The sequence below is a fragment of the Pelodiscus sinensis genome, chromosome 6 (assembly GCF_049634645.1).
Source record: "Pelodiscus sinensis isolate JC-2024 chromosome 6, ASM4963464v1, whole genome shotgun sequence".
In the NCBI taxonomy this organism is placed as follows: Eukaryota; Metazoa; Chordata; order Testudines; family Trionychidae; genus Pelodiscus; species Pelodiscus sinensis.
Genome location: NC_134716.1, coordinates 105146209 through 105167332, shown reverse-complemented (window position 1 = coordinate 105167332; position 21124 = coordinate 105146209). Strand labels below are relative to the sequence as shown.

The window sequence follows — 21124 nt, the reverse complement described above, 5'->3', positions numbered from 1 at the left end:
TCAGAAAAGGGCATCAATAATTATTCGGGGTTTGGAATGAGTGCCATACAAAGAGAGAGTAAAAATATTGGAACTTTTCAGTTTAGAAAGAGGAGACTCAGGGGGAGATGATAGAGCTCTATAAAATCATAACCAGTATGGAGAAAGTGAATAAGGAAAAGTTATTTACTTGTTCCCATAACCTAAGACTAGAGGTCACCAAATTAAGCTAATAGGTATCAGGTTTAAAACAAACAAAAGGAAATATTTCTTCATGCAACACACAGTCAGCCTGTGGAATTCCTTTCCAGAGGATGTTGTGAAGACCGGGACTTCAGCAGGGTTCAAAAAACAACTAGATAAATACATGGAGGATAGCTCCATCAACAGTTATTAGCCAGGATGGGTAGGAATAGTATCCCTATCCTCTGATTGTGAGAGGCTGGAAATGGATGACAGGAGAGGGATCACTTATAGACTCATAGACTTTAAGGTCAGAAGGGACCATTATGATCATCTAGTCTGACCCCCTGCACAATGCAGGCCACAGAATCTCACCCACCCCCTCCTAGAATAATCCTCTCACTTTGATGATTGCCTGTTCTGTTCACTCCCTCAGTGGTATCTGGCATTAGCCACTGTCAGATGACAGGATACTGTGATAGATGGATCTTTGATCTGACTCAGCATGACTGTTCTTATGTTCACAAAAGGAAAAAAAAAAAACAAGCTGCATGTGTGATATGGGAATCTGTATGAACTTGTTATTTCTGTTTGATGGGTTGCTCTTTGTACCTATGTATGTCAGGCTTCAAATTCAGTATTTAATGTGGGGTTAATTGTCTTGTCTTTTTTTTTGTTCTGTTGCCTCCATGCTGGAACAAAGTTCTAAGGTAGGGGTCAGCAACCTACAGAATGCATGCCAGAATGCATGCAAGCTGATCTTCAGCAGCAAGCAGGAGGGAGCTCAGCCCCGCTCCTCTTCCCCTGTGCAGCCATTGGAGAGTGCTCTCTCCTTCCTCCCACCGCAGCCTAACCTGCTGCAGGAGACAGCACTGGGGCTGAGGCTCTTCAACAGTGCTTCAGTTGGGACTGGAGGCGCCATTGCTGCAGCCATGCAGTTTGGGGGCGGCCCCGGAGGCTGGAGGCCTCATTTTACGAGGCATAAGGGATTGGCAGACAAAGGCTTTCTTTGTCGCCCGATGCCCGTCTTGACAGCTGCTTTTTGCCGACAAACTGCTGACTTGGCAAAACACGACAGCCATTTTTATTCAAATGAAGCGCGGGAGATTTAAATCCCCTCTTCATTTGCAATGTCGGTATGTCTAATTTACATCCCTCTGGTGATAGAGGGATGTAGTCTAGGTGATAGGCCCTAGTGATAGAGCCTCAAAAGCTGTCAGTAGATGGGCTTTAACTGGAGAGGGAACATGAGTGAGATGCTATCTTTTATTAGACCAACTTCTGTCTTTTAAGCTTACACAGAGCTCTTCTTTAGGTTAGGAAAAATACTCAAGGCTTGTCCTCACTGGAAACTCTACAGTTCTGCAGCTGCACCACTCTAACATACAAGGAGGTTCTCTCATCAATAGTTAATCCACCCCTCTGGAAGGTGATGGCTAGGTTGAGAGAAGAACTGCAAAGCTACACGATGTGGAAAATCTGCATCCTCTGAGTGATGTAGCGGAGTTGAGTTTATTTTTCAGTGTGAGACCTCAGGGAGTTGTACCTAAACAGAAAGTAAAACTGGTTCTTTAGCATAAGCAGTTAACAAGTTGTAAAACTGTTCAAGATTTTTTTTTTCCAGAGAGGTAGCTATGTTGGTTGGTTACAGCAAAAACAAGGAGTATTGTGGCACCATGAAGACTAACCAATTTATTTTGACATAAGCTTTTATGAGCTGGAACCTGCTTTGTCAGATGCATGACATGGAAAACTCATATTATGCAGCGCATCAGTGCTCCCAAGTTGAAGAGCAGGTGTGAATACCAAAAAGAGGGCCTGCAATGGATAGAGACTGCTTTGTGGCAGCCTCCCCTGCTGCTGCCTGTGAAAAAAGGGAGGATGGGGGAGGCAGGTCTGCGGAGTTAGCATGCATGGAGAGCCAGCTTAAAAGCCAGTATCCCATGCGAAAAAGCTCCCTTCTGTCCCGCTCACCCTCTGTTCTGCTGTCTATCTATGCGGGAGAGGTAGCCGACTGATCTGGTGCTCGTGAGGAGCTGGCTTAAAAGCTGGCTCCTTATGTGCATTAACCCTCCCCCTCCCTAATTCAGAGGCAGCATGGAGGGATGCATGTAGTCGATAGGATTAATGGATGAACCCAGGCTTATCAGTTAATCATGTAGTTGTCTACATGTTGACATCCCTAGAGCAGGGGGAGTGACTGTGTCTCTGTACTTCCCCCAGTGCTGCCTGTGAATGTGGGTGCCAGGCTCCCTTCTCCACCTTGTTTCCCAGGCCGGGTGAGGGCTCTGGCTGGGAGTGAGAGTTCTGGTGTGGGGCCTAAGTACGAGGAATTTGGGGTGCAGGAATGTATTTTTGGGGTGGGATGGAGCAATTTGGAAGATTGGAGGGGCTCAATGCAGAGGTAGGGGGACTGGTGCTCAGGTGCAAGCTCCGGCATGTTCTTAGCTCCTTGGAAACAGTGGTTCCCAGTGAATGGGAGCTATGGGGACAGTGCTTGGGGTGGGGAGAGCACACAGTGTTTTGGCTGCCCACAAAATATGCACTGAAGTAGAAGAATTCCTGATAACCCAAGGGACACCACCCATAGCCCAAAGAGCGCAACAGGCAACTGAGGCAAGAGAAGTGTTGTAGTACTTACTGCTTTATCTGTACTCTACGGTGCTTTATCTGATTACATAAAAGAACAAATGTTAGACTCTGGGCAGACTCTGCGTGTGTTGAATGCTTCTAAACTACAATGTGTCTTCAGAGAGAATAACACTTAACTCCAAAGCTTCACGCTTTTGGAGTGGAGTTCTGTGAGAGGGTGTGTTTAACTCTGAGGGAGTCTAAAGAGTCAGCCTTTCTCAATCCAGAGAAGGTTGGAAGCTGGAAAATGGGTTCTACCCCTGAGGAAGGAGTTTGAGTGCTCTTCAGGAGTGTGTCTGGGAACCCCAAGATTGGAGCAACGAGTGGGCCCCATTTAGTCTCTAAAATATAAAAACTTCCAGGTGCCCAGAGAGCCAGAGACTTGGATTCCCCTCATGGCAGTCTGGTGCATGGCTCCAAGGGAACACCCAGCTAGAGCTGTGATAACTTGGATATCTCAGAGCAGTGTGCTATAAATGCCAGATTAATAGGTTTTTCTGTGGCTCTACTCTCTGTAGCATTTAAGCAGCTCTAACATTAATGAATCATTGTTACAACAGACCTGTTAAATAGGGAAGTATTATTTTTCTTTGCATGTACTCTGCATATTCTCACTCATGGGATGCACTGGCTGGTGTAGCACAGGCGGTGGAATCTTCTCTTAGCTATATTCATCTGAAAAGCTTCTTAGAGTACATGAAAGATAAGATGCAGAGGTTACGTAATTTGAGTTTTGAATCAAGTTACATGTCCCCCAAAAAAGTGAAGTAGAAGTGAAATACAAATACATGGAACGGGACTTCATTAGACTACCTGAAGCAGTTGCATGTGGAGCACAATAGAGCGGGTCAGTATGTGTAACATTTAGGATGATTAGGCAGTGTTTACAGCTATGCATCATGGGTCATACATTGTCAGAGTGAGAAGTATGTATGATTGTTTTTGGCATAACATAAACACATTCTCTGAAATATCTGGGAAAAGGTTGGATGCCATGTTCGTTTTTATTTGACTTTTTTTTATATGCAACTGCAAGTTTACTTGCTTTCTAGACAAGGTGTCATAACTTTTATGTGAAGGGACAGCTTATAAGGTTGAGAAGGTTTGTTTGTTTCTATATCCTTTCAATCCTTGGATCTTTTCGGAACAGCTACAGTTGTATTAACTTGATGTAGATGTGTGCCCACTAGCTAATAGACTGAGATCACTATCCTAAAGGCCGTTGTTGGACTGTAATGAATATGGTTTATTAGCAGTTAAATGGAAATGTGAAGCTGTATCCTATTAACCAGTCTTCTTAATATTTTTAGTCCAAAGTTTAGTTGCAGTATTGAGTTGTCAAATTACTATACAGTAAACTTCCGATAATCTGGCACCTTTAGGACCCAGGGGGTGCCAGATTATCAGATATGCCAGAGTACCGGAAGGGGGGCTATGAGGGGTCTGGAGGAGGGTGGGGGTCGGCAGGGAACTGCGCAGTGTGGGAGAGGGCGGTGGTGCGGGACCAACCCGTCAGCACTCCAGTTGCTCTGCCCCCGGCTTCCTCAAGTCAGCCGCTGGTTAGTTTCAGCAGCAGCGGACTTGGGGAACTGGGGTGCTCTGCCCCAGGGCTTCCCCAAGTCCACCACTGCTGAAAATGGCCAGCGGCGGACTTGGGGGCAGAGCAGCTCCAATTGTCCAGCTGGCCGGAGAACTTCTGGGTTCCAGTTGGTGCCGGACTATCAGGAGCGCCGGACCACTGGATGCCGGCCAATTGGAGTTTTACTGTATTTGGTTTTATAGTAACTAAAAATAGTGTTTGGTGGAACAGTTTTAGTAGTGTGAAGGAGAAATCTCCAATTGCCTAAATATCAAGGAGAAACGTGGCATAAATGTTTATGTAGATTAGCACACATCCTACACCTTTTGTGCACATCTTTGAAAAGTTACTTGGTATGGTAAAATTTCAGGCTCTTCTGTTTAAGGGAGAAGCCAAATAATTCAAGATGGCTGGGTCTTTAACTAGTACTAATTATTTGGTTGCAGAGTATTTGCTTTATTGGTGATATAATAAGTTTAACAGCATTTAAAATACAAGCTGATCATACAACACTGGCTTCCTTTGGAGATAATTACTGTTTTGAGATTTATTGTATTAAGTAAGAGTGTGTGTGTGTGTGTGTGTGTGTGTGTGTGTGTGTGTGTGTGTGTGTGTGTGTGAGAGAGAGAGAGCGCAAGCGTTAAACTTCACGTGCATACAAAATTATTTTTTCCTATTTCCAAATGCATTGTTAAAGACACTTGGCAATTTATTGTTATGTCTCATTGTTCAAAATTGTGCTGCTATATCACAGCTCGTAACATAGTTTAAATGGTAATGTTTTGTAAGTAATTTATGGGTGGCGTGGGAGAATTACTATTTGAAACAGTAATGGGATTGGAACCAGCTGTGTGAGCTAGATAGGAAATTGTCCTTCCTTCCTGCACTAAGTTAGGCATGTTGTAATTTTTACTTTAAAAAAAAATGCTTGCAGTTCTTCCATGAATGGTTAGTTTATTTGCTAGCTGTAATTTTCAGTTGAGTTTCATATCTTAATTATTGAATATGTTTCTGGACTGAAGGTTTCTTCGTTAGCAATAGTTATGTATATAAATGTCTTTTTTATGCTTTTACAATAAGTCGGTGGGTAAAACTACTTTAAAATCAAAAGAAATATTCAACAAAAGGATCTGTAGATACATCTCTGCCACAGGAGGTTAAACTGTGTAAAGTTAAGGTGAATTTTAATGTATCATGCTAACAATATTGAGATCTCAGAGATCCTACTAAACATTCAAACCTTATTGAATGGAACCTTGTAGTAACTCAGTGTAATAAGTAAATATTATCCCAATTTTGTAAATGGAGAAACTGATGCCTAGAAAAATGAAATAACCCGCACAAAGTACAAGGGTTAATTTACACATTTTGTAGTGCTTCAACAATATCAGTTTAGAAACTGATAAATCCTTTATTGTGGCTGCACTTGCATCGTCATTAAAAAAACATCAGCATAGTTTATTTCTGTGAATTTTATATTTGTAATATGTTATGGTATAGTGAATCACTGAAACTGCTAAAATGTGCATCAGTCTCTGTCTTGATTAGAAGACCAGCATCCTACTGCTATATACCTTTATCTTTTATGTGTGTTTCTAGGACATAGGCAATATTTGTCTGAGAGACTGTAGTTGAAGTAAACTTTTTCTGTTTTAATATCTTTTAATGTCTTTTTAAAATAAGATTATTAATCAGATTGAATAGATTCAATGATTTTATTCTGTAATTGTATGGTCAAAAGATATTAAAGTTGTGTAAATCATCTATTCTTTGAGAGGCATTGAAAGTGAGTCAGACCATTGGCTTTCGTGAATCATGTCACTACAGTTCTCAAAGTGTCCCAGAAGACACCTCAAGCCATAAAAAAAAATCAGTGTGACTGCCATTCAGTGGTACAGCTCCTGTCCTTACAGCAGATTGTAATTAGCAGCTCAGAGACAAAAGCAATATTCTTTCTCTGTGCATAGCACTTCAGTCTCCTGATTTGTCAATCTGCTATGTCCAGCAAAGCTATTAACTCATTCCCTTAGTATCCTGTCCTTGAGGAGGCATCTGTGGACCCTTCTTTAGGCAAGTTATTAAGGCTATCATGTAGCTGTCTACGGACAAGTCTTCATACCTTAATAGTATTCCACCTGATGTGTATGCGTTTGGAGGTGCCCACCTTGTCAGGGAACTCACCAGCCTTTTCAAGTCTATATGGAAATAGGATATTGTGCCCCACGAGTAAAAGGATGCTTTCATAGTCCATCTACACAAAAAGGAAAGGAAGCATAGATATATAACTGCAACAACCACTTTGGAATCTCACTGGTGTCTATGGTTGGAAACATCCTTGCATGGATTGTCCTCAACAGGCTTGTCTCTTAGGGTATGTCTACACTACCCCGCTAGTTCGAACTAGCGGGGTAATGTAGGCATACCGCACTTGCAAATGAAGCCCGGGATTTGAATTTCCCGGGCTTCATTTGCATAAGCGGGGAGCCACCATTTTTAAAACCCCGCTGGTTCGAACCCCGTGCAGCGCGGCTACACGGGGCACGAACTAGGTAGTTCGAACTAGGCTTCCTAGTTCGAACTACCGTTACTCCTCGTGAAATGAGCAGTCGTGAAATGAGGAGTAACGGTAGTTCGAACTAGGAAGCCTAGTTCGAACTACCTAGTTCGTGCCCCGTGTAGCCGCGCTGCACGGGGTTCGAACCAGCGGGGTTTTAAAAATGGCGGCTCCCCGCTTATGCAAATGAAGCCCGGGAAATTCAAATCCCGGACTTCATTTGCAAGTGCGGTATGCCTACATTACCCTCCTAGTTCGAACTAGCAGGGTAGTGTAGACATACCCTTACCTAGTAGAGTCTTCATTCAGAATCAGAGTTTGGCTTTTGTGCTAACCATGGCACCATAGACATGATTTTTAAAATACAAGAGAAGTTTGGTAAACAGAACAAGAATCTGTACATAATGTTTAACTGGCCAAGGCTTTCAACACAGTTAATCGCAAGGGTCTATTGAAAACCTTCATAAATTTAGTTGCCCAGAGAATATCAATGTTGTCATCTACTCATTTCACAGTGGCATGATGGTCATGTTAATATAATGTGGTGGCTCATCAGAAGCTTTCACTGTCATCATCAAATAAGGATATGTAATGGCTCTAGTCCTCTTTGCCATTGTCTTTTTAGCCAGGCTCAACATTCGGCTTAGATTGGGTGGGGGTCTAGTTAATCTTCAACAATTCAGAACTCATGTTAATATAACTGAGCAGCTATGAAGAGAGCCCTTTCTTGTTGACTATGCCGTTATTGCACTCTTGGTCAAGAACATTCAGTTTATTGTTGTCTGCTTTTCCTATGCCACAAAATGCTTTAGTTTCTGTAGCAAAGTTCTGGCTGAGCCCCATGGGTCTAACAATACTGACGGATAATATTAGCCTCAGAGGCTCACTGTGCTCCTATACACAACCCCTTTTTCTTTACAGAAGGTGGGGTCCACAGCTTATTGAGTCATACTCATCACAGGCTAGTCCCTGGTTTTGGGGTGAAATCCCGATAGTCCTGGTCTCCCTTCTTGGGACAGGCTCAGTGTTGGTGTGGGGGAAGATTCGGGCGGAACCAAAGCTCATCCACTATTCCGGGTTCTGGCCCAAGGTCCCTAAAGTAGCAGCAGCAGTCAAGTTTTTCCTTCTGACTTGGCAGCTTTTTCCCTGTGCCACTTCCCCAAACAACCCCTCCAAAACATCTCCCTCTGGTACCTGTTAACCAGCTCTCAGCTCACACACAACTTCTTCTTGTTCTGGTACATGACCTCAACTTTTTTGCGCTGATTATGAAATCAGACCTAAGCCTCAGCCTGCCACACTTTGGTGGAAGGCAGGTATACAGGGCATGCGGCATACAGCTTTAAAATATACAAAGGTCCCCAGTGGGGGGCTCTTGTGCATTTCAAAGTGGAAGCGCCTGAATGGACCCTGGGGTCAGTGGGGGACTCAGAGTCCCCACTAATCCAGCTCCATGCAGTGCTGCTGCTTTGAAATGCCTCACAGAGCCGGGGTCCAGGCTCCACGTGGCATTTCTGCAGAGCGTGGGATCAGCTGGAGACTCCATACAGTATTTGAAGGAGCAAAGACGTTTTTAAAACTGTGATGAACTTTGTAAAGAAATAGTTGGAAGATCGTGTGTGTGTGTGTGTGTGTGTGTACATAGGGTGTACCTAGAGTGTTTGGCAAATACAGGGGATTCCCTGTTTATCAGATAGTCAAGTTGACTAGTCGTTCCCCCCACTGCTCCCTTGCTGCGTCTGTCAGATAGAGGCAGCAAAGAGGAAGCTTAAGCAGGGCCATCCTATGTAGCCCACATACCTGCTTGTCCTGCAGAGGTGGAGGGTGACTCCTTTCTGCAGGGGGGCTCTGGGGCTATAGGGGTAGGAGTTGTGGGGGGAGGCCAAGGACTTCTGTGGATAGGAGCAGAGTAGGGGTGCTGGCAGGGGAGCAGATGGGAGATGCCAGGCAGGGAGCAGAGCAGGAGGGTGGCCATGCAGTCAGCCAGAGACGGTTGGCAGTTTCCCCTTCAGGCCAGTGAGTGGTGGGTGGGCACAGCTTGTGTTAGGGGCCAGGGATGGGAATGGCCTTTAGACCTAGAGCCAGTGCCATGTTCTTTATCCTCCAGTTTACTGTGATCTGTACCTAAGTCATATCCTCACTTTAAGATTTTTATAGTATAGAAATACAGATGTTTCCTTCAAAGTTGATATGAAATGTTAATGGCCTTCAAAGGGAGAGATGTTGGAAAGAAGCATTCGGCCCTTAGTTGATGGGCTTTCTCTTCACTGACGTTTATTTTCACTTGTCATTCAAAGGTCGGTTGTCTTTCATTTATTCCCTTCTAATGGGCTTCCCTCCTCTGTCCTTCCTCCTCCATCAGGGAAAGTTTAGCACATATTTGAAGAAGAAGAAGAAAAAGTGAAAATAATAAGGAATAATGCTGGTTTCTTCACTTTCTCCCCATCAAATAAAAATATTCTCCATTGGGTAGAAACCAAGCATGCAAAATTTCAGCTGAGAAGAGTGATTGGAAACAAGTTATATTTTTGCATTCTTAAATATGTCTAGAACTATTTAGCCAAGCACTGTAATAGAATTGTGTGTATCTTGCTACCAAAATTAAGCCATATCATGGCTAAAACTTAGGTACTTTCTTATAATGCATATTGAACGGGGCACAATAATCTCTAGCAAATGAAAAGTAGTGTATCCATTTGAAACTGTCGGGAAGGGGGTTAGGCAAGCAGAATGTAATGTATCTGGAGAATGTCCAGGACGTGAGAGTTGAGAGAGATTCTCTTATGGAAAATGCAGTGAGATTTTTAATGACTGCATACAGCTTTAAATTTAAAGCCGTTTTATCAGAGATTATAATTGGTTTTGGAAGGGGCTCAAGTGAATCTATTTTGTTCACATGTGAGAACAATTCCCCACTCATAAATATTAATGGAAACGATGTCTTCATAGATTGAAGGCTCATTATTAATTTAGAAATCTGAGTGAAATTCCAGAATATCTGATAAAAAATAGTCACCCCTCACCTTCCAACTCTTAAAGCCAATTCCCAGGAGAAAGAAGAGATGGGGTCTGTGTACATCAGCAGTGTACTATTTATTCATGAAGAGACATTTACAAACTATGCTGCATGTCTAATTGCATTACCTGTTAGCAGTTGAATCAAAGGAGGTTTTTGTAAGCAAGAGAAACTGAGCAATAAGTGGCAAATGATGGAAGCAAAGATTCTATGTATTCTACATATTTATTACTAATACTATGTTAATCAGTGTATGAGGAGAAACATGTAGCCAAAGACCCCAAAGTGTAAGATTTCTTGCAAAATATGTCCACAGAAGTACTAAAATTCATTTTAAAAATCTTGCAAAAGTGTGTGGAGAGAGAATTTTTGAAGCTGTTTGTCCGTGAATCCACCCAGTTTTTGCCAAACCAGAATGAAAAATATTACTCAGTTTATTTTCTATAACTTGTGCTTTCACAATAATTTAGCATTTACTAATGAAATACATCTACTACTAAAGGAAGTTTTCAACTCTGAAGTTTTCTCCTTTGTTGTCAATGTACTGTTGGTAAAGGGCTTAAAAGACCATTCTGTATTGAAAAGTGACTATGTACGAATGGCATACTTTATCACAAATTTGTAGAGTAAGATTTTTTTCCCTGTTTTTAATTATCCAGATCACATTAAACTCCATACAAATAGAACTGTGAATCATCACCAAAATCGTTTGCTAAATTCCATTCAGTTACACCAGTAGAAACCCATTTAAAGCAGTGGCGGTTGCACAGGTATCATTGAGGACATAATTTAAAGATAATGAAGTTGCACAACTTCCTCCTGAGATGAATTTTTATTATAGAACTTTTATTACAGGAGACTTCTGAGAAGGAAAGATCTCAGGTTGAATGTGTAGTTGGCACTTAAAAAAGAGATCCTTTTATGTGTAAACTGAGCACATTTTAAATGGAAATCAGTAAGTGATCGTACACATGAGACCCTGGCTTCTGAGGAGATGCAGATATGTATACAAATTCATTGAGAGTACACCTCATGTGTTGAAGCTAAAGACTTTTTTGCCTAGCAGTATCCAGAGAGGGTAGCACTTAAGCCTGGTGATATCAGGAGGTGCCACAAAATGGCAAATGAAATTTAATGTGGATAAATGTAAAGTAATGCACTTTGGAAAAAATAACCCCAAGTATACATATAATATGATGGGGGCTAATTTAGCTACAGCTAATCAGGAAAGAGATCTTGGAGTCATCGTGGATAGTTCTCTGAAGACGTCCACACCGTGTGCAGCAGCAGTCAAAAAAGCAAACAGGATGATAGGAATCATTAAAAAAGGACTAGAGAATAAGATGGAGAATATCTTATTGCCCTTATATATATCCATGGTATGCCCATATCTGGAATACTGCATATAGATGTGGTCTCCTCATCTCAAAAAAGATATACTGGCATTAGAAAACGTTCAGAGAAGGGCAACTAAAATGATTAGGGGTTTGGAATGGGTCCCATATGAGGAGCGATTAAAGAGACGGGGACTTTTCAGCTTGGAAAAGAGGAGGCTAAGGGGGGATATGACAGGTCTATAAAATCATGAGTGGCGTGGAGAAAATAAGGAAAAGTTATTTACTTGTTCCCATAATATAAGAACTAGGGAAACTAATGGGCAGCAGGTTTAAAACAAATACAAGGAAGTTCTTCTTCACACAGCGCATTGTCAATCTGTGGAACTCCTTGCCTGAGGAGGTTGTGAAGGCTAGGACTATAACAGGGCTTAAAAGAGAAATAGATAAATTCATGGAGGTTAAATCCATAAATGGTTATTAGCGGGGCTTGACAAGCGGAGGTGAACCCCGCTCGCCAGCCCCGCTTGCCAGCCGCGTGGTTTGGCACGCTGCGCATGTGCAGACCGCGCTGCAGCGCCATGCCGGCTTAAAATCTACTCACCCTAGGCGAGTAGATTGACTAATTTGTCGAGCCCTGGTTATTAGCCAGAATGGGTAAGGAATGGTGTTCCTAGCCTCTGTTTGTCAGAGGTTGGAGATTGATGGCAAAAGAGAGATTGCTTGATCATTAACTGTTCGATTCACTCCTTCTGGGACCCCTGGCATTGGCCACTGTCGGCAGACAGGGTACTGGGCTGGATGGACCTTTGGTCTGACCCAGTATGGCCATTCTTATGTTCTAATCACCCATAAATCTCTCTGCACACTGGGTTTCAGAAAAATCATTTCTGGTTACTCTATCCTATTCATTTTGTTTTCCCCACCCATCCCGTCCCTCTTCAGGGACCCCTCTCACTAAAATCTTCTGAGACAAGAAGTCCATTGGCTCCTCAATATGAGAGCTGTCAAGAGAGTGCCTGAGCAGTTCAGTGGCAGAGGATTCTACTCCTATTACTTCCTTACAGAGAAGCGCACTGTAGGCTGGAGATCCACCCTAGATTTACGAAGACTCAACATATACCTCAGAAAACAGTGATTCAAGAATGTTACACTAGCATCCATTATTCTAGTTCTGGACAAGGGAGATTGGTTTGCAGCCCTCGACCTGTAGGATGCTTATTTCCATGTCACGATTCACCCATCTCACAGATGATTCCTCCACTTTACTATAGGATCTGATCACTTCCAGTATCAAGTCCTACTGTTTGGTCTGTCATTGGCCCCCTGAGTTTTTTCCAAAACTCTAGCTGTAGTCACAGTGGCCCTTTGGCATGTAGGTGTGATTATCTTCCCATAACTTGATGACTGCCTCATAAAGGGTGCATTGCTAGATGAAACTCTTCATAGGATATCGATGGCAGGAGACCCTTTTCAATCTCTAGGTCTTATCATCAATGGCCAAAAGTCCAACTTTCACCCTACAATAGCGGTTCCCAACCTTTTCCAGATGGGGACCCATTTTGACAATTCAGGAAGACTTGGTGACTCAAGGCAATTCAAAAACGGGGAGGAGGGAAGAGAGCCACCTGGAAGACACTTGGTGACCCTTTTGAAATGTAATGGCAACCCATATTTGGGTCCCAACCCATAGGTTGGGAAACCCTGCCCTATACAATCGCTGAAGTTCATAGGTGCCCCTTTCGACTCTACCCAGGCAAGTGCCTACCTCCCAATTCAGAGATTCCACATAATATAGGATCTCATCACCATAATTACCAACAGTCCATCTGTAATGGTTCTTATGTGCTTTCTGCTAATCGGCCATAGGGCAGCCACTACATATGTGGTTCAGAATGTTCGCCTCCTCCTACAATGCGTTCAACATTGGCTGGCCTCGGTTTACACCCTGTCAAAACATTGCACCCAAAAATGCCCTCCTCCCCCGCAACGTTCTCGTCTTCCTCAGATGGTGGTCCAGCTCAACCAAACTACTGGCTGGGGTACCCTTCCAACACAGCCAACCATCAGCACAAATCACAGACGACGCTTCCATAATAGGATGGAGAGCACATTTCCAAGGTCTTGTTACTCAGGGTCGGTGGTCCGATCAAGAGAAACTATTGCATATAAACATCTTGGAGCTCCAAGTGGTCTCGAGTGCCTGCAAACACTTTCAGCCACACATCGTCAATCGCACTATCAAGATTTTGACAGACAGTATAGCAACCATGTATTATATAAAGCTTCAAGGTGGAGTCTGGTCCCGCTCATTGTGTATGGAAACAGTCCGACTCTGGAGCTGATGCATAGCCAACAATATCATGTTGACTGCAGCATATTTACCTGGAATTCACAACATGGATGCAGACAACCATACAGACCACGAATGGGAGATCAGTCATTGGGTTGTCGAATGGGTTTTTCAAATGTGGGGATTCCCTCAGATTGACCTATTTGTCTCCCACACGAACCCTCTATATCCAGACTATTACTCCAAGGCAGGCCTGGGATGGGGGCTGTTAGGTGACACCTTTCTAACTTCGAAAATGCATCTTCTGTATGCGTTTCCTCTTATTCCATGTATCCCAAGAACCCTCGAGAAGATCAGGAGGGATCAGGAACCGGGTAATCTTAATAGTCCCTGTCTGGCCCAGGCAGACATGGTTTTTTTATCTCTTTCAAATGTCTCTTCAACTCCCCTGTCTCCTACCATGTCATCCAGACCTCCTAACTCAAGAGAGGGGCGCCCTGTTGCACCCAATCCTCAGAGCCTCCATTTGACAGCATGGTTCCTGGCTGGTTTCAAAATGCTGAAACACTCTGCTCTGAGTGAAGAACATTGTTCTTCTTAGCAGACATGCTACTACCTCACCACCTATCTCCATAAATGAATGAAATTCTCCAAATGGTGTGAACAAACGGGCTTAGGCCCATATATGGGTCCACTTCATGAGATACTGGACTACATAATGGATTTGAAACAAGATAATTTGTCTGTCTCATCTCTTTGGGTCCACTTTGCGGCGATCAATGCATTTCACCTACCTGTATAGGGTCACTCTGTCTTTGCTCATCTTGTCACTAGGCACTTTTTAAAAGGTCTGCAGAACATTTCTCCACCATGCACACCTCCACCCTCCCACGGAGCTTAGAGCTGATCCTCGACATGTTAATGAGACCTCCATTTGAGCCCCTAACTACTCGTCCTCTACACATTATGTCCATGAAGGTGATTTTCCTTCTTGCAATAACATCCCAGCTAACCCCAGCCAGTCATGAGTAGTACTGGCTCATGCTGGCTTCGGAGCACAAGTGTAGTGATCAGCACTAGCCAGGAATGCTTAGTCCCAGCTCGAGCTGAGTCCAATGGCCCCTGTTCGTGGCAGCCAGCCTCTGTTCACGGCAGCCAGCTCCCTGTGCATATCTGCTCATGTGAGCCACCTCCCCACCGTGCCTAGTGCTGCTGTCTTCATCAGAAGCAGCGGTGGGGGAAAGGGGAAGGTAGGGGACACTGTCGTGGAGCAACCTCTGTGCCTGGCAGGCCCAGGCTCTCATGGACAGGGGCTGCTGCCACACCCCACTCCTGCCTCTGTATCAGAGGCAGCAGCATGGATGGCAGGAGGGAGCCGGTCTGCATGGGGAACTGGTTTTTAAACCAGCTCTCCTCCTGCACCAGCTCCCAGCTCCCCCCTCTCCCCCACGCTGCTGCCTCTGACACAGATACAGCAGAGTGGGGTGGCAAAGGCCTCCCTGGGAGTGGGTGTGGAAGTGCACTGGCTGCTGGACCCATCCCCAGGGACTGTCAAGTAGTTGTGTAACTCAGAAGTCAGCAACCTACAGCCCTCATGCCATAAGTGGCATGCTAGCCAATTTTCATTGGCACGTGAACCTGCCTTCTGGATATGCACTGACCATACTTCCCAGAAAGCGCCGCCAGACCTTTCACTTCATGGGAAGAAGAACTGAGAAATGGCTCCATGCCATTGTTCCTCACATGGCGCAGCAGTTCATCCCCGCCCCCAACTAGCTTCTGGTAGCATACAGTTCTGGCCAGTCCAGCACACACTGCCCCATGACCACGTGACGCTCCATGCAGCTTCCTCCTTCCCTCTGTAGGACTGCTTTGCTGCTCAGAGTCCCTGGTTTTGACGTGCCACCGCCTCTTTCAAGCTGCTGTTGCTGCTGCCAGGGCGACCTCCTTGCCTTGGAGTTGCCGGCGAGCGGAGCAGGTGGCATGGGGCCGAATGGCTTGCAGCTGGCCAAGCTGCCACAGCCTGAGCCTGGGGCTGGAGGGATGCCCTGGCCTGCCCCAGCCACATAGCTGAGTCCCTGGAGGCCTACAGTACAGCGGAGAGCCTGGTGTTCAGCATTCGTGAGAAGGTGCTGGTCCTGCCTCCCTGGCCCACCGGCAGCCCTGAGGGACTGGGCAAGGCACTGAGTGACCTCTGCTTGGCTGTCCCCTGCACTGTGGCCACACTCACTGCCACCGCTTCACTGCACCCAGCAACTGTGGTCACTACCATCGGTCCTAACACGTTGCCACCAACATGTCCAGTTCCACCAGCCCCTGGATCAACATAGTGCTGGGCAACCTGCTAGAGAAGTGGCTGTAGGAGAAAAGCTGGGCTGCACAGCAATCACAAGGCTCGAGCAGCAGCGTGAATTCCCTGATGTGTGGGAGAGGAGGAGGGCTAAACTCCGCTTTGCCTCACCCTGCTGGGGGAACGGCAATGGGAGCATCAGGGGCAATGCTTGGGAGCAATGGGGTGTAAAGCCAAGTAAATGCTCCTCCTCATGCCCAGACCCTCACACCTCAATCCCCCCCCCACTTACCTCTTGACCCCTTGCCAAGACCCTGCACCCCTAGTTTGCTCCTACACCCTCCTTCGCTCCTGCATTTTCCCTCCTGGCCAAGCCCCCTCTGGATGAGTATACTGCTTGTAAGTCACATATCTGGAATACATATGTGCTTCTACTTGAAAGAAGAAGAAATGGTTACTCACTGTAATTATGGTTCTTCAAGATGTAATTCAAATGTATTCCAAAACCCATCCTCCATTCCTTCTGCATCAGTCTTGCCTGGGACCTCCAGTGTGGAGGAACTGAGAGAAGTTCCAAGCACTTCTCCTTCTTCCTTTTATGATCCCTGGCAGGTGTTTGTCGAACATGTTCTTAAAGCCTTCCAATGACCAAGATTCTATAATGTCCCTTGGAAACCTATTCCAGCATTTACATATATTATATATTTTAGAAATTTTGTGTCTCAAATCGTCCATCTGTGAGTCTGTTCAAGAACTCCTCCTAAATGGTAAGACCTGGAACCACCAAATTTGATATGCAGCTTCCTCTTATTGTAACTTAAAACCAAGTAAGGGTTTGGTTGTGCCAAGACAATGATATGTGCTTGGAATTAGATAGTTTATCATAAAATGGAAAGGGATATTTCTGGTAGAAGGGACAGTTATACTGTAGAATGACCACAGGGGACAGTAATGGGCCAGAGATAGGGACTGGAATAGCTATAATCGCATTGAGCCAGAAGAGGGCAGAGGTGGAGTTAAGGGCTTCTATATTTGAGAGAGTTTGTCTGTTTGTGTGTCTGTCTGTCCCTTAGGCAGGAGACACATACCTCTCCCCCATATGTGCGTGCTGCAGTGGCCAAGGACAGGTGCTTCTCACCTGGCCCCAGTCTACCTCAGTGGGAGAGGCCTGGGATTGTCTTCTCCCCCAAGGGCAGCCTGCATTCTGAATCCCTCATCCCCAACCCCACCCACAAACAATTATTTAAATGAAGAAAAACAAAACTTGAATTAAGGACTCAAATAACTCAAGCTAAATCTGGCATTCTTATAATTTAAAAGCTCATCTTAATATCTAACCTAAATCTCACTTGCTGCAGGTTAAACTGATTATTTCTCATCCTATCTTCAATGGATACAGAGAACAATTGATCACTGTCTTTATAATACCCTTTAGAATATTTGAAGACTGTCATCAGGTGATCTCCGTTCCCCGTATCTTATTTTCTTAGGACTAGATATTATTTAAATCTTTTACCAATTTTACTGCTTTCCTCTGGAACAATTTTATTGTTTTCCAGTTTTTCCACATTTTTTTAAATGTGGAGACTAGAACTGGACAGATGGAACAATTACATACGATACTCCTGTGAATGCATCCTAAAATATTTCGTATTTTTTGTGAATGCATCATATCAGTTTGTGATACCCAAACCTGCTTTTCAACAGTACTACCATGTAGGTGGTAATTTTCCATTTGTAATTTATACATTTTATTTTTCTCCTTAACTGCAATACTTTTTTATTTATAGAATTTCAGCTTGTTGATATTGGATGAATTCGCCTCAGATTTGTTATAATCACTTTGAATTCTAACCTTGTCCTCCAAAGTCCTTGCAGCCCTTCTCAGCTTGGTATTGTCTACAAATGTTTTTAAGCATACTCTGCACTTCATTATTACAAGTCCTTATGAAAACATTGATGGGTACTGGGCCCAGGACTGGCCCTTGCAGAATCCTCCTAATTTGACCAAGATCCATTGTAGCTACTCTTTCCTTATGTTCTTTCAACCACTTTACAATAAGTGCACCCCATGTTTCATTGGGATTCCAAATTAGTAGCCCAAGGTTAATGTGAAGTTTTATACTGAATAATTTGAATTAGTGGTTAGTCAAGCTTACAGCTAAACTCCAAAGATGTGTGGGGTTCTTCCAAGCACAAAGTCAGCACTTGTCAGAACATACTATCTAACTGATTTCCTTTAGAGCTTGAAAAATCCTTCTCTGGTGTTCCATGTTCTTTAGAACGTTATTAATGGAAAGTCACTAGTTACATCTGTACTTGTGTGCATATATAGGCATTTGTTTATCCAGGTTTGAGATATTTATAGTATCCTCTGTAATGTAGGAAGTTTAGTGTTACTAAAATAGAATGAGTCACATTGATTTTTTCGTAAATATTTGGCTATTTTTAAGAAATGCTTTGCCAAGGTATGTCCCTGGAGGTTGTTATCTTAGTTTTTGTTTTGAATAATCTAAACAGTTAGTTTAAATGTCAGGAATTCCTTGGACAGCACAAAGTATAGTACACTGTATCCTCTGACTGTGTCTGATTTTCAGGAACAAGCTGATAGAATTCTAAGATTTATCAGCTGGTACTTTTACATATGTCTTTTGCTCCACCTTTTTGTTAAGCAGCCAGAAATGTGTGCAACATAAGTGCTTTACAATAAGAAACCTCTTTATTTGAACTTTGTACTCATCTCAAAGAGAATGAGACCTAATTATTGCCACTTGGAGTGCTTGAGATTAAAATGAAATAAATGTTGGTCTGTGTCTTGCACATTTCATAATAATCTGAGGGAATTTTATGGAAAACTCTTTACTGATGTTTCTTGGTAGCCTTGAGAGAGGTAAATAAAGTCATCTTAATGTTTTTTTTAAAGAAGTGTTGTAACTCACCTAAAAGATGAATAATTATAGTTAATTGAAAATAGTCCAGTTTATTATTACTAAATATGATGGAGACAAACCTCCTTTTTCATACATGTAAGGGCTTCCTTGGCTGCTCAGTTGCTGTGTGATGCATTGGAAGAACTCATAAAATAGGCAGCCTACCCCATGAAACTACATTAAGTACTGAAATATAGACACACTTTTTTTGTGACCAGGCATATAACATTTTTCCTAACCACGTTGGAATACTATATTAATAGTGTCCAAAATGTGTTCTGTTTTTGCTGCTGCTAACCAATGTAGATTCTGTGGCGACCTTTCTTTGGTAAGGGAAGTTGTTCTTCAAAGTTAGTGCTTCATCCACTGTGGCAGATGCATAAATCTCTGAAATTTATCATTATCTACATATGCAGTTTTCCTTGCCTGCCTCTAAAACTCCTATGATATCAAATACCATAAATTGCAGAATAGTGATAGAAATGTAGCCATGTTAGTCTGGTGATGTGTCCTTTTCATATGTGTTCACTTTTTTTTAATTGTATCCTTTAGTATATATGGTTGTGACTATTTTCTTCCACTATTTGATCTGAGGAAGTGGGTCTGGCCCACGAAAGCTCATCATCTAATAAACCATCTTGTTAGTCTTTAAAGTGCTACATAGTCCCATAAATTGCAGATGAACAGTTCTTGCTATTATTCAGAGAGTAATTTAAAAACACTTCAGAACAGTAGTTCCCAACCTTTTTTATACTATGTAGCGGGAAACCCATTCACAAACTTTTTGCAGACTGGTAACATTTTATTTGCATATTTAATATGCAAATTCATTTGCATAAAATCATTAAGATCAGAGTTTGCTAATATCTACAAAGCTAAAAAAAATTCTGTTAAAAGAATCCTTTCCTTTCTTCTTTTAAGCCATTAAAACTTATGTAATTTTTTTTTTAAATGTAATCATGCAAATGTTATGAGCTAGGTCTTTTGTTTCAGTATTCAAAAGCGGCCTAAAAGCTTTTAACCCATCTGAAATTTTGGCACCACCGCATACAGCAGTGGTCAGCAACCTTTTCAAACCACAGAGCCAAACTACATCAACATGCAGAACAAGTGGTCAACAAAGAGCCATATAAGAATGCCCATTTTCATGAGTGAAAATATACCCACGTGTCTAGGTTTCTCTCCTGTTTCCAGAATGAAGTAACAGCCAGCTCCCGATCCAGCTATGTTCATACTTATTCATGTTATGCTCAATTAAAGAGCTAAAAATCATTTACTGATAGAACTTAACTCCCCAGGAAATCTCCTTTCCCCTGAGCCATCACACCACTCTTCTGTCATCCCCCTCATCAAACCACACATGGATTCACCTTCCATCCCACCTTTCCCTGTTCCCTCTCCTTCCAGGTATTTGTACGGCTCCAGCACTGTAGTGCTGAGTGCCTGTGGCTCTGAGATCCAATGGCTTCCTAAGGCTACATGGAGGAGTTGAACTCTGATCACCGGATGCCTAGTCCAGTAATTAGGGCACTAGCTGTCACACTGGAGACCCATGGTCAGTTCCCTGCTCTGCCACAGACATGCAACATGACCTTGGGGAAGTCACTTAGTGGCTGCTGTGTGGTGGCTCGTAGGGCCAGGACTGGAGTACACCCTTGCCCCCTGAACTGCTGCACATCAGCCCCAGAGACGCTGTGAACAGCCAGCTTCAACCCCGAGCCGCTACAAACAGCTGACTTCAGCTCCGTCAGCCACTTGCCACTCATCTAGGCTGTACCCCAGCCCTATGGGCGTGGCCTGGCAGTGTGCTATGGCCCAGAACTGGTCCGCAGACCAGCATTTGGGACCACTGCTTTAGAATATTAAAGTGGATAAGCCATGGCAGATTTAATTAATAATATAGAAATCACTTTTTCTGGTACTTTTATAAAGATGAGGCCTGAACTGTGGTGGAAGTTCGTGCGTTATATAGCCGTTGTTGGGGCTCTCTCCTATGGATAGTTGTATTAATTACACTAAACTGTACTTTAACAAATTCTTTTAAATTGAATTCTAGTAAGCAAGTAATAGCATCAGATCTGATGTAAGAGTGATGGATTGTCGCTATTTTAGAGCATTAAGAAATGCCAGTTAAATTGACATTTTAGAGTTCTTAATGTTCTGGGGTTGTAAATGACTTTAGGTCTATCTGTTGGGAATGAACAAACTGCTTTAAATTTAATCAGATGGACTACAGCCCATAGTCTGACACAGAAACTGTCGTAGAAGTATACATATGATCACAGTCCAGGTTGAGATAAATCATTAAATTCTATGTATATTGTAAATAACTTGA

General features: G+C 43.3%; 1 protein-coding gene across 2 annotated transcripts in view; it reads left to right on the top strand.

Annotated features, from left to right (window-relative positions):
• The window catches only part of WDR70 (WD repeat domain 70), a 265120-nt gene that overhangs the window by 56910 nt on the left and 187086 nt on the right, over window positions 1-21124 (top strand). The gene's annotated exons all lie outside the window — the stretch shown is intronic.